The 13336-nt window shown below is 37.7% G+C and overlaps 1 protein-coding gene across 1 annotated transcript in view; it reads left to right on the forward strand.

The window, feature by feature from the left end:
- Window positions 1-13336, forward strand: part of MACROD2 (mono-ADP ribosylhydrolase 2) — a 1896077-nt gene that overhangs the window by 1387791 nt on the left and 494950 nt on the right. The gene's annotated exons all lie outside the window — the stretch shown is intronic.

Consider the following 13336-nt stretch of genomic DNA (forward strand, 5'->3'; position numbering starts at 1 on the left):
TTTTTACATCCTTAGATAGTATGGGCTTTATGTGTAAAAAGAGGATGAATCCATCCTATCATTAAGATTAAGGGATTGTCCAGAGCTACTTTCCTTTAAGAGTTAAGTTATCCTTGTTGACAGAGGATTCCTGGTATATGCTAATTTTTTTGGTATCCTGAGGTGTCTTTATTTATAATTAATCATTTCTATAAAATAACTTCTGAGTGTGAGTTTAGAGTAGGCATGGATAATTGATAGCTAAATCCTCATGATCAGGATTTCTTATGAAACTAAATGCTTCTCTCAGACTTTCCATCATACCTCCTATTCTACTTATTTAATAAAATCTTTGGGATATGTTTAGTGATGAATAGGAGAATTACTCAAGTTAACAAAGCAATACAATAAACAGAGATACTACTGTAGAGGCTTAGATTTCAGAGTTTTGGCAACTAACCCGTTGTAACAACAAATAGGTTCATCTCAGATATTCATGTGAGTGCTGTAAAGAATTTTGTTCCACTTATGATAGACTGTGAATTTAGCTTTCTTCTTGAATAGTACATGGATTATTTGTAAATGTTTGCGTATGGAAACAGACTATGGAGTTTGCTATAAGATGGAAGTAGTTCTTGATGCCCTTGTGAGTTTAAAGAAACAGCAGTGTAATTTTCTGCTAATTGTTATAATTTCAACATTTCTTAAGTAGATACAGAAATTGTTTATCTCCAATGGGAATAAAGACCACATGACCAAACATATCCATTTTGGTATTTGCTACACACACACACACACACACACACACACACACAATGACTGTAATAACCTCAAAAAAGCAGAATTTAAAAAAATAATTAAAATAGGCAGTTTACTAAAACATGTCTTTGACATATATTATTTTCAAAACAATCTCATGAACTGTCTAGGATAGGTATTGTTATCCTTATCCTCATCTAGAATCAAAAGGTTAAATGACATCCTCAGGACTTCAGAATCACAGAGCCAAGAGTTTGACTCTGTCCTCCTAACTCCCAACAGCCTCCTTGGAGGGATTCCAAGGCCAGGGGGAAAAGTTTAGCCTTTTTGAAAGTGGTATTTTTAACATATCTCTTGGTCACAGTAAAACCTCCTTACCTGGACCATCTGCTTAGCAAAACCATAGTGTTTCTTGAATAAAAGCTTATAATGGAGCTAGTATATTGGTGTAAGCCCATTATTTCCACTAAAATAATAATCCAAGGGCATCCTCTACTGATAGATTCACATGTGTCATGTGAGGGAAATATGCATATCCACCCAAAGATCATCAAGGAGATGATTATGAAGAGCAAAAATGTTGGTTGCATTTACACCTCATTGACACATTCTACCGAAGGATTTTCTCTAGTTAAACTATTCAGAAAGTAATTTTCTATAGAAATGTGCTAACTTGGTGTTTCCCACTTAATGGTTTGTGTCCTGATTTCCTCATTAGCTTACTCTATCTTTGAGTCTGTTTTTTTTTATTTCATATATTTTTCTTCTCATTTCTTGAGTCTGTTGTATAAAAATATAGGTATTTTGGATTGAAGAACACAATTCAATTATTGCCATTGTGACTTTAAACATATCATGTACTAATTCTATTTTTAAAGATTTTTTTTTTTGTTTCAACCTCCATTGGCTAATTTAAACAAGTTAACTTGAACAAGTCAAGTTTTGCTTAATAAATGAATTATAAGTGGTAGGACATAGAGAAAAGCTATGCAAATTTATTATCTTGCAGTATTTTTATTTATTTATTTGCTCTTTTAAAAAAACAAGCAAAGTAAGTTAGACACTTATGAAAGAATATCACTTCTCAGTCAATTGTCTCTTCACCGCAGTGTTATTTTGACATTTAAGTTATTTATTCATTAATTCACTCATTTGACAAGTATTTACTGAATCCCACCAAACACCAGAAATTTTTCTAGATATGATGGACAGAACACCAAAAAACAGAGTCCTCTTCTTATGATATTCATAGTCTAGGAAAAGAAACATCAACAAATAAAGAAAATAGTTCAAAGAGTATTTTGCAAAGTAAAACAGTGTAATTGGTTAATGAATTATTGGAGGATGTGGTTTTAGATCATATAGAGAGGGCTCTGCGGACATAATCTTGGAAAAAAAGATTTGTAAGATGGGCAGGGGTAAGCCAAAACACAGAGAAGTCTTGAGGTAGAACATTCCACATACAGGAAACAGCAAGAGAACAACCCTGGTGGGAAAAGAGTTTACTGTTTGCAATTAATGGTAAGAGAGACAATGCAATTAGATTAGAGACATAAAAGAATGGCAGAAAACAAATTTAGACAAATATGTAGGGGTCAGATCGTGGAGTGTTGTGGTTCATGGAGAAATTTGGATTTTTATTCTAAAGGCAAGTTGTTGAGGGTTTGGGACAGGGAGTGGCATGATGAGATTCATCTTTTTTTTTTTATATAAATTAATTTTTATTGGTGTTCAATTTACCAACATACAGAATAACACCCAGTGCTCATCCCGTCAAGTGTACCCCTCAGTGCCCGTCACCCATTCACCCCCACCCCCCGCCCTCCTCCCCCTCCACCACCCCTAGTTCATTTCCCAGAGTTAGAAGTCTTTATGTTCTGTCTCCCTTTCTGATATTTCTCACACATTTCTTCTCCCTTCCCTTATATTCCCTTTCGCTATTATTCATATTCCCCAAATGAATGAGAACATACACTGTTTGTCCTTCTCCGGTTACTGTGGCCAAGTTCAAAAAGGGTGTTGCCTGAGTTCTCCTCTGGGATTTTGATGGAATCTTGTCTCACATTTAGATCTTTCATCTATTTTGAGTTTATCTTTGTGTATGGTGCAAGAGAGTGGTCCAGTTTCATTCTTCTGCATGTGGATGTCCAATTTTCCCAGCACCATTTATTGAAGAGACTGTCTTTCTTCTAGTGGATCGTCTTTCCTCCTTTATCGTATATTAGTTGAGCATATAGTTCAGGGTCCACTTCTGGGTTCTCTGTTCTGTTCCATTGATCTATATGTCTGTTTTTGTGCCAGTACCACACTGTCTTGATGAACACAGCTTTGTAGTACAACCTGAAATCTGGCATTGTGATGCCCCCAGATATGGTTTTCTTTTTTTAAAATTCCCCTGGCTGTTTGGGGTCTTTTCTGATTCCACACAAATCTTAAAATAATTTGTTCTAAGTCTCTGAAGAAAGTCCATGGTATTTTGATAGGGATTGCATTAAACGTGTAAATTGCCCTGGGTAACATTGACATTTTCACAATATTAATTCTGCCAATCCATGAGCATGGAATATTTTTCCATCTCTTTGTGTCTTCCTCAATTTCTTTCAGAAGTGTTCTGTAGTTTTTAGGGTATATTTTGAGAACCATTTGAATGGTAAATGGTTCTCCAACCTTTTATTTTCCGGTTGTAGGTGTCCTTCTGTCTAAAATGAGTCTCTTGTAGACAGCAAATAGATGGGTCCTGTTTTTTTTATCCAGTCTGAAACTCTGCGCCTTTTGATGGGGTCATTAAGCCCATTCACGTTCAGAGTTACTTGAACTTCTTCTTAAAGGGGAGTTTTAAGAGTCCCCCTTAAAATTTCTTGCAGAGCTGGTTTGGAGGTCACATATTCTTTCAGTTCCTGCCTGTCTTGGAAGCTCTTTATCTCTCCTTCCATTTTGAATGAGAGCCTTGCTGGATAAAGTATTCTTGGTTGCATGTTCTTCTCATTTAGGACCCTGAATATATCCTCCCCCAAGTGCTAACACCTGAAAATCAGCGCAACAGGCCCCTCCCCCAGAAGACCAGCTGGACGGACCAGTGATACTCCCCCGTGTTCCAATACAACTTGTTTTTGGCCACTCTGCACTGAGCAAAATGACTAGAAGGAAAACCTCACTTCAAAAGAAAGAATCAGAAACAGCCCTCTTTCCCACAGAGTTACAAAATCTGGATTACACTTCAATGTCAGAAAGCCAATTCAGAAGCACCATTATACAGCTACTGGTGGCTCTAGAAAAAAGCATTAAGGCCTCACGAGACTTCATGACTGCAGAATTTAGATCCAATCAGGCAGAAATTAAAAATCAATTGAATGAGATGCAATCCAAACTAGAAGTCCTAACGACGAGGGTTAACGAGGTGGAAGAACGAGTGAGTGACATAGAAGACAAGTTAATGGCAAAGAGGGAAACTGAGGAAAAAAGAGATAAACAATTAAAGAACCATGAAGACAGATTAAGGGAAATAAATGACACTCTAAGGAAGAAAAACCTACGTTTAATTGGGGTTCCCGAGGGCGCCGAAAGGGACAGAGGGCCAGAATATGTATTTGAACAAATCCTAGCTGAAAACTTTCCCAATCTGGGAAGGGAAACAGGCATTCAGATCCAGGAAATAGAGAGATCCCCCCTAAAATCAATAAAAACCGTTCAACACCTCGACATCTAATAGTGAAGCTTGCAAATTCCAAAGATAAAGAGAAGATCCTTAAAGCAGCAAGAGACAAGAAGTCCCTGACTTTCATGGGGAGGAATATTAGGGTAACAGCAGACCTCTCCACAGAGACCTGGCAGGCGAGAAAGAGCTGGCGAGATTCATCTTTAAAATGACAAAAGGCTGACTACTGGTTGGAGAAGGGACTTAAGAGACCTCAGAATAGAAAAGGGAAGACCGATGAAGAGGATCCTGTAGTAAATCCAGGCAAGAGATGAGGATTCTTTGAAATATAGCAATGGTAGAAAAGGAGGAAACAGCATCAGGTTTGGAATATATTTTGACAATAGAACCAGCAGGACCCTGGGATTGTCTTAGAATAGGCTAGCTCATGCTGCAGTTACAAACAACTTACAAATCTTAGTGCCATAAAACAGCAAAGCTTTATTTTTTACTCATGCTATTTATATGTCTTGAGTCAGCAGAGGGCTCTGGTTTAGTCAGGAATCCAAGCTGACAGTCACTCTACCATTTCTACCATGTGAAATATCATCTGTCACATGACCGGAAAAGATAGACAATCAAGTAATAGCTCTTAAATTCTTCTAAAAAGGAATGATGTGTGTAACTTTTTCTCACATTTCACTGTCCAGAGCAAGGCACCTAGGAGACAAGGAAATACAATTCTCTCATATTTTCAGAAGAGAGGCAACTAGATATCAACAAACAATAATAATGTCTATCATAGTTGTAAATCAGATGTGACATATGGAGAAAATGGGAGAGTCAAAAATAATAGCTAGGCTTTTGACCTGAGCCCCTGAGTAAATATTGGTGCCCTTACTGAGAAACTTGGTAAAGGAATATGTATGTATGAGAAACAGAAAGAAAATAATAGTTAAGCCTGAGATGGTCTTAAATATGCAGTGAAGCCTTCCAATAGAAAGTTGGTTACAGGAGCCTAAAGCTCAGGAAAGAAGTCAGATGTAAAGACATGGTAAAATTGATAAGATTATCATAACTTTAACGGGTTTGGGTCTTAGTTTGAGATTAGCTGCAAGAAATAGAAAAAACATTCAAGCTAAAGGAAGATAAATTGTATACAAGAACTATATGAGAAAAAGTCTTGAAATTCAAGAGCCAGAACTAGTCTCATGAGTGACCAGAATTGCAAACTGTAAATAGAGCAAGAAGCGAGGGAGTTAGTTCATTTTTATTCTCACTCAATCTCTCACATATCTCTGTTTCATTGATGTTTTTTTCTTGCACATTATCTTCACTACCCATTCACCTGCTTAGTATGGCCCCATTATGACTGGGAATCACCCATGCGTCAGGGAACCCTGCTCAAGGCAAAGCTGGGGTTGAGGTTGGTGGGCTAAGTTGCATCTTCTGGATCTTTCAGCTGGTTATGTTCCCTGAAATTTTCTTTTTAAAAAAAATCAGGAATCCATATAATGTGACTTCCATCAGTGGCCATACTTCTCTCATTCAGATATGTATACAATTCAATCTTCATGATCTTTGACAATTGATAATTGATGTTGTTATGTAATTAGTGAACCTTCACATTTCATCATTTACTTACCCTTCAACTTCTAAACCACCAGGAAGGACACTCTTTTTTTTTTTTTTTTTTTTTTTTTTTTTTTTTTTTTTTTTTTTTACAATAGTTGATTTGATTCTATTTGATTAAACAAATCACCCCCAACTTGTATGGCTGGACATTTCCACATCCAGAGAGGCTTCTCTAGAGTATTTGGGCCCAATAGATGTGACTAGGGAAAACATGTTGTGTCATCCACCATCGACTTATTTCATTTGCCCAAAGTCTGAATTGTAAGGATGCTGCTGTTGCCACATATTTAGGGGGACTCGGGGACATGAGGGAGCCTAGCTGAACAAAGAATATGGTTGGCTCTGTCTGCAGCAGCTCTGGAGGAAGAGATAGAATGAAAAACAGGAGAATCCTCAAGAGGATATAATTGGGGCAGAAAAATGACTTACCAGGAGTTAGAAACATAATGACTTTTTATTGAAAAATTACAAAACAAAAAAGAATATTCATGCTAAGACTTGAATTATTGTTCTCAGAAAACCAGAGAGTTGAATTATCTTACAATACAGAAATACAAAGAAATGGAAATTGTGACAGAAAAGATAAGGCTTGTGGCAGAGAGACCTGGGAATTAAGTGTGAGGTAGGCAAGGGATGGAGATTACCCACTGGCATTTTCGGCAAAATTAAGAATTAAGAACTTCTGAGTTCTGAAAATCAAATGAAAAGAATATCAGAGTTCACTGTAAAACAAATGATAGCATGTGACATGATAACCTTTCCATAAGTACCCATTTTTCATAAGCAGAAACTTTATTACAGAGACAAGCGAGCAAAATCAGGGACTGTTATGGAAATGAGCAGCGGAAATGCAACTCAGACTCAAGTTGGGGTGGCTGCTCCGTGTTATCATCTGCAGTTTCATGCATTCCTCATTTTTCATGCAGTCTAAAAATATCATTCTTTGTGAAATAGTGATTTTCCCCACACCGCAGCTCTGAGGTTTCATTTCTGGAAGTTAGCCTAAGAAATGTCTCTTCTATTGTTCCACACCAGGGATTCATATGGCATCTGACTATTGGTCTCTGGGGCAATGTACATATTTGTAATTTTTTCTATAGAAAGAAGAAGAACAGGGAGTCTTTCTCCTCTAAAATCTACAAACGTCCTGATATTATATGAAATATTTCCCCATTACGGAGATCATGTTCAGTGATTTCAAATGCCCCAAAGAAGCAAGCATCCTGTAGCACAGAGTACCTGTGTTAAGTCTTCTGGGAAGTCATCTTTATGAGGAGATAAGGCATCTAAGATGAAGATTCTGAGATGGAAGATTGGTGAATTTTCTGAGTACTTTAAATGTGGAAACGCTAAAGTACTAATCAGGCCTTGGTTGTAGTATGGCCCAAATCTGAATACCCCTTACCTCCAACAATTATAAAGCATCAGAGAGATAGGCAGAAAGATGACATTCTGAAAAGCTCTAATTAAACCTGTGGCATGTGTAGACAGACGTACAGAGGGGAAGATGTGGTTCACCTAAGACCAGGCTCCAGCTGCCTCTCTGCAGGTCTTTGAAGATGGTATTTCCTAGGGATCTTTCTCATTCAACCACTCAGTGGAAAGTTCCTCATCTCCCTCCTCATGCTGACAGCCCCCTCCTCCACAAGCAGACTCTTTTGTTCTGGGGTGGGAACAATTCAGTGGAGGAGTCTTTGGTTCGTCTTTGAAGGCCTTGAGTGGGCACCTGATGTGACACAGACATCATTAGCAGGAAAGAACCCTAGCTCTGCATTTTCAAAACCAAAATCAGTTTTGTTCTCTCTAGGAGGAAGGTGAAAATCTTTCATTGCATGCAGAGTTTGGGTCTTTGCCTAACATATAATATTTTTTTTTACTGTGCTTTTAGCACAAATTGTTATTCAACATGTTAAATATCATCTACTTGTCATTTAAATTGTTAATGCTGTGCCTTCTGAGGGAAACTTGACACCTGTGGTATTGCTGTTTTTCATTTTAAGTATTATGCCCAGAGATGTGGTAGGGCATCATGAGAGGCTGTGTGTATGTGGCAGTGTCCCATCAAGACAAATGGCCAAGAAACATGTGGAAAGATAATCAGCATCATTAATCATCAGGGAAATACAATTCAAAACCACAACGAGAATCACCTCACACCTATCAGAATGGATAAAATAAAAAAGCATAAGAAAAACTGTTGGCAAGGATGTAGAAAAAAATGAACCCTTGTACACTGTTGGTAGGAGTGTAAATTGGTGCAGCCACTGTGGAAAACAACATGGAGATTCCTCAAAAAATTAAAAATAGAATATCATATGATCCAATAATTCCACTACAGGGTATTTTTCCAAAGAAAACAAAAACACTAATTTGAAAAGATATATGTACCTCTATGTCTATTCCAGCAGTACTTACAATCACCAAGATATGGAAGAGACCCAAGTGTCCATCACATCAATAGATAAATATATAAAGAAAATGATTTATTTATATATATACACATATATATGTGTTTTATATACCTATGTATATGTATACATAGGTATATGTATATAAAATTCATATATATAGGAATATTACACAGCCATAAAAAGGATTAGATCTTGCCATCTGTGACAATATGATGGACCTAGAGAATTTATGCTAAGTGAAGTAAGTCAAACTGAGAAAGATAAATACCATATAATTTCACTCATATGTGGAATCTATGAAACAAAACAAATGAATAAACAAAAGGCAGAATCAGACCTATAAATACAGAGAACAAACTGATGGTTGCCAGACACAAGATGGGTGAAGGGGAGTGGGAGGTACAGGCTTCCCATTATAGAATCAATAAGTCACAAGAATAAAAGTTACAACATAGGAAATATTGCCAATGATATTATAATAGCATCTTATGGTGGCAGATGGTAGCCAAACTTGTAATAAGCACAGCATAACATAAAGAGAAGTTGAATGACTATTTTGTACACCAAAACCAATGTAACATTGTGTGTCAACGATAGTCAAAGAAAACAATTTTAAAAATAAATAAGCAAAAAATAAATAAAATAAAATAAAATAATAAAAATAAAAATAAATAAGCAAACAGTGTGTCATAAAAAAACCCAGAAAACAAAAATTACTTTTCAGTACATATGTGGTGCCCTTTAGAAGTAAAGATACTGGATTCTACTGAGTAGAAGCAGTCACACTGCCACCCTCCCCTACCTTCCAACATTCAGACAAACAGCCACAAAGTATTGAAAAAGGTAAACAGATTTGCCTACCCAGAAAACAAAATTGGGAATCCACTGATGAAATGCACTTTCAGCCTCTTGAAAGGTTCATATGCTATTCTCGTGCTAATTTGACAAGATAAGGGACATGGCCACTTGTTTCCTCATTATGGATCACAAAGGAACCATCACACTTTAACATCTGGTGCCAAGACTATTTTTTCCCCTTCTTGGCAGAGGTCTTTGAATATATGCAGTGTTAAAAATTGTCACTTTTCTTTCAGAATCACATTATGGACCACCAAAAAACCCCACTGTGTGGTCTGCCTTATGTCACTGACACACAACACCTTAGGGTCTTTCTTAAAATGAGGACTTAGGTAAAACATGAAATGATGCTTACATTTCTGATGAGAAAATTATATCCCTCACACCAAGTTTCAATGCCTGTGGTCGATTCTTTATAGAAATTCAAAGCACATAACACACTATCCTTCAGTTCTACACAACACAGAGGTGTGGTTAAAATCCAGAGATTTGAAAGCAGCAAATGAAGTGCTCGGTGTTTTCTCTGGGGAATGTCTTTTTATGTCTATAAAACATAGTTTTAAGTATGTATGGTAGTCTTAGTTTTTGGTGTAATTTAATATAAAAATCTCTGTGTTTGGAAAAACAAATTCCATCTTAAAATATTCAGGTTCTGTATAAGAATATGGCTTTGGTAATAACAATCATCCTCCTAATATGCCGCTATAAAAATGTATCCTTTGACTAGCCCAAGCATGATCCTCAGATGGAAACCATGATGCTCACTGGCTGTGACATAATTGAAGAAAATTATTCCCAGACTTTGCACATGTACCATGCTCCTTTTTGCTCTTCAAGAACCCTGATGACTTGCAAACGGTTTGTTTTCTCTCTCATCTATTTATATTTCTGCCTTCCTGCCTCTCTTCTTTCCCTCCTTTCTTCCTCACCCATCTTCCCTTCCTCTCTTTCACACACACACACACACACACACACACACACACACACATGCATGCACACTACATTCCCATTCTCAAATGGTCTTTACGGAGATTTGCCGCAAGCAGTTACATCAGTGGTCAGAAGTTTTATCTCCTTACCTTATGAATCTTAATCCTCATTGTTAGAATGAAAGTCATGTCTCATGGAAACTTTTGCCTTTTTTGGTGGGAGTGTTCAAGTGCTTGGTGTCACAATAGATCACCCCACATTAGAGCTTGTCAGGTGGGCAAGTCCACTACCTCTCCATCCCTACACTGCTTTAGTATCTATTCACAACAGGCCTGCCCAAGTTCTTAGAGTAGAAATCAGAGACCCTTGCTATTGCCTTCATTACCCCTTTCCCATCAATAAGAACCAAAATATATGGGACAGTATACACTCTGCTGCTTTAGTTAGTGAGCCCACTTCAAGTTAGCCAGTGTGCCTAAGGTACAGAGGGCTTTCATCAAAATATTTTAGGCATTGAGATAATGTTGCCCAGGTATCCTTTTCCCTGGTCTTACTTTGTGTAGAGAGTTCTGTAAGGTATAATTATTATTTTTTTTCTGCCAGCAGGGGGTGTCTAGACAATTAAGGTCCCAGGGTGTCCTACTGATACCAACCTACAGTCATATGTATTTCATGGTGGCTTGTTGACTTCTGTACTGACATATAGTCAACATATGTCCTCCTCTGCCAGCCATCCTTAACCCAGCACAGTGCCCATTATGGTCACATTATTTTCAGATAAATATACTCTGTCTTAGGGGAGTTGTTTAAACAGGTGTGAAAAATTCATATGTATACTGTTGCTAGGTCTGGGGGCTCTAAAAATAATTCTAGGAGATGTAGAATAAGTAGGTGAAATAGCTAAAGAGAGAAGGGAAAGCAATATTTTTCTGACTTCTGATGTGTCCCGTGGCCTATATTTGGGACACATACTATTACATATTTCTGTAACACATACTATTATATCTTCAGAAAACTTTTTGCAAGTAGGTATTTCAATCTTCAATTTTGTAGGTGTGGTGTTCAAGGAAAAGGAAATTCCTGAAGTCAACTAATTGGGCATTTTCACATTCTTATAATCCTGTTTCTGTGGTCAGTGGTGATTAGTCCAAAATTTGACATCTTACCCAAAGTTAGCCATTTGAAGTACATTTGTAGGCATGGAACCCAAAGTAGGCTGATTAACGTCCTTCCTGGGACATTTTTGCAAGATAGAGTTGGATAAGGAAAATTAGGGCCACTTTGGTGGTCATATTGAGAGATTTGGGGCATAGAAGCCCACAGTGGCCATGTTCTCTGCAACCTTGTGGGGGAGAGAGGGCTCTGCTTTAGCAGGATATTTTGATGAAGATGTCACTGATTGTTGGGCAGTTAGCAAAGTTGTAAAGTTGGCTTGAGGGAAGAATCAAAATTAAGGCAAATTATAGTATATTTTAGCAAAACAGAATGACCTCCCATTTTTAGTTTTAATGGTTCAAGGTAATAATTCTCAACTAGAGAGGGTTGAGAATCATTTGGAAGGTGTTTCCTTGCCCAAATTATGTATTTTAAGTACTTCTCTTTCAGAGAACCGTGCCATGTTGAAGCACTGCTTTTGATGGTACTATTCTAAGTTCTTCAAATATGTTCGTTGGGTTGGAAAAAATAATTTACAGTTACTGTTCTTTTTTTTAATAATAAATTTATTTTTTATTGGTGTTCAATTTGCCAACATACAGAATAACACCCAGTGCTCATCCCGTCAAGTGCCCCCTCAGTGCCCGTCACCCAGTCATCGCCCCCCCCCCCCCCCCCGCCCTCCTCCCCTTCCACCACCTCTAGTTCGTTTCCCAGAGTTAGGAGTCTTCATGTTCTGTCTCCCTTTCTGATATTTCCTACCCATTTCTTCTCCCTTCCCTTCTATTCCTTTTCACTATTATTTATATTCCCCAAATAAATGAGACCATATAATGTTTGTCCTTCTCCAATTGACTTATTTCACTCAGCATAATACCCTCCAGTTCCATCCACGTTGAAGCAAATCGTGGGTATTTGTCATTTCTAATGGCTGAGTAATATTCCATTGTATACATAAACCACATCTGCTTTATCCATTCATCTTTCGATGGACACCGAGGCTCCTTCCACAGTTTGGCTATTGTGGCCATTGCTGCTACAAACATCGGGGAGCAGGTGTCCCGGCGTTTCATTGCATCTGTATCTTTGGGGTAAATCCCCAGCAGTGCAATTGCTGAGTCGTAGGGCAGGTCTATTTTTAACTCTTTGAGGAACCTCCACACGGTTTTCCAGAGTGGCTGCACCAGTTCACATTCCCACCAACAGTGCAAGAGGGTTCCCTTTTCTCCGCATCCTCTCCAACATTTGTGGTTTCCTGCCTTGTTAATTTTCCCCATTCTCCTGGTGTGAGTGGTATCTCATTGTGGTTTTGATTTGTATTTCTGTTCTTAATAGTAAAATGAGTAATAACTCTTTTAAAAATCTATTACTTTACTATTTTCAAATAGTAAAGTGAGTAATATGTCTTTTTTTTTAATTTTATAAATTAATTTTTATTGGTGTTCAATTTACCAACATACAGAATAACACCCAGTGCTCATCCAGTCAAGTGTACCCCTCAGTGCCCGTCACCCATTCACCCCACCCCCCGCCCTCCTCCCCCTCCACCACCCCTAGTTCATTTCCCAGAGTTAGAAGTCTTTATGTTCTGTCTCCCTTTCTGATATTTCTCACACATTTCTTCTCCCTTCCCTTATATTCCCTTTCACTATTATTCATATTCCCCAAATGAATGAGAACATACACTGTTTGTCCTTCTCCGGTTACTGTGGCCAAGTTCAAAAAGGGTGTTGCCTGAGTTCTCCTCTGGGATTTTGATGGAATCTTGTCTCACATTTAGATCTTTCATCTATTTTGAGTTTATCTTTGTGTATGGTGCAAGAGAGTGGTCCAGTTTCATTCTTCTGCATGTGGATGTCCAATTTTCCCAGCACCATTTATTGAAGAGACTGTCTTTCTTCCAGTGGATCGTCTTTCCTCCTTTATCGTATATTAGTTGACCATAAAGTTCAGGGTCCACTTCTGGGTTCTCTGT

Source organism: Nyctereutes procyonoides, unplaced genomic scaffold (genome assembly GCF_905146905.1).
Source record: "Nyctereutes procyonoides isolate TBG_1078 unplaced genomic scaffold, NYPRO_anot_genome, whole genome shotgun sequence".
Lineage (NCBI taxonomy): Eukaryota > Metazoa > Chordata > Mammalia > Carnivora > Canidae > Nyctereutes > Nyctereutes procyonoides.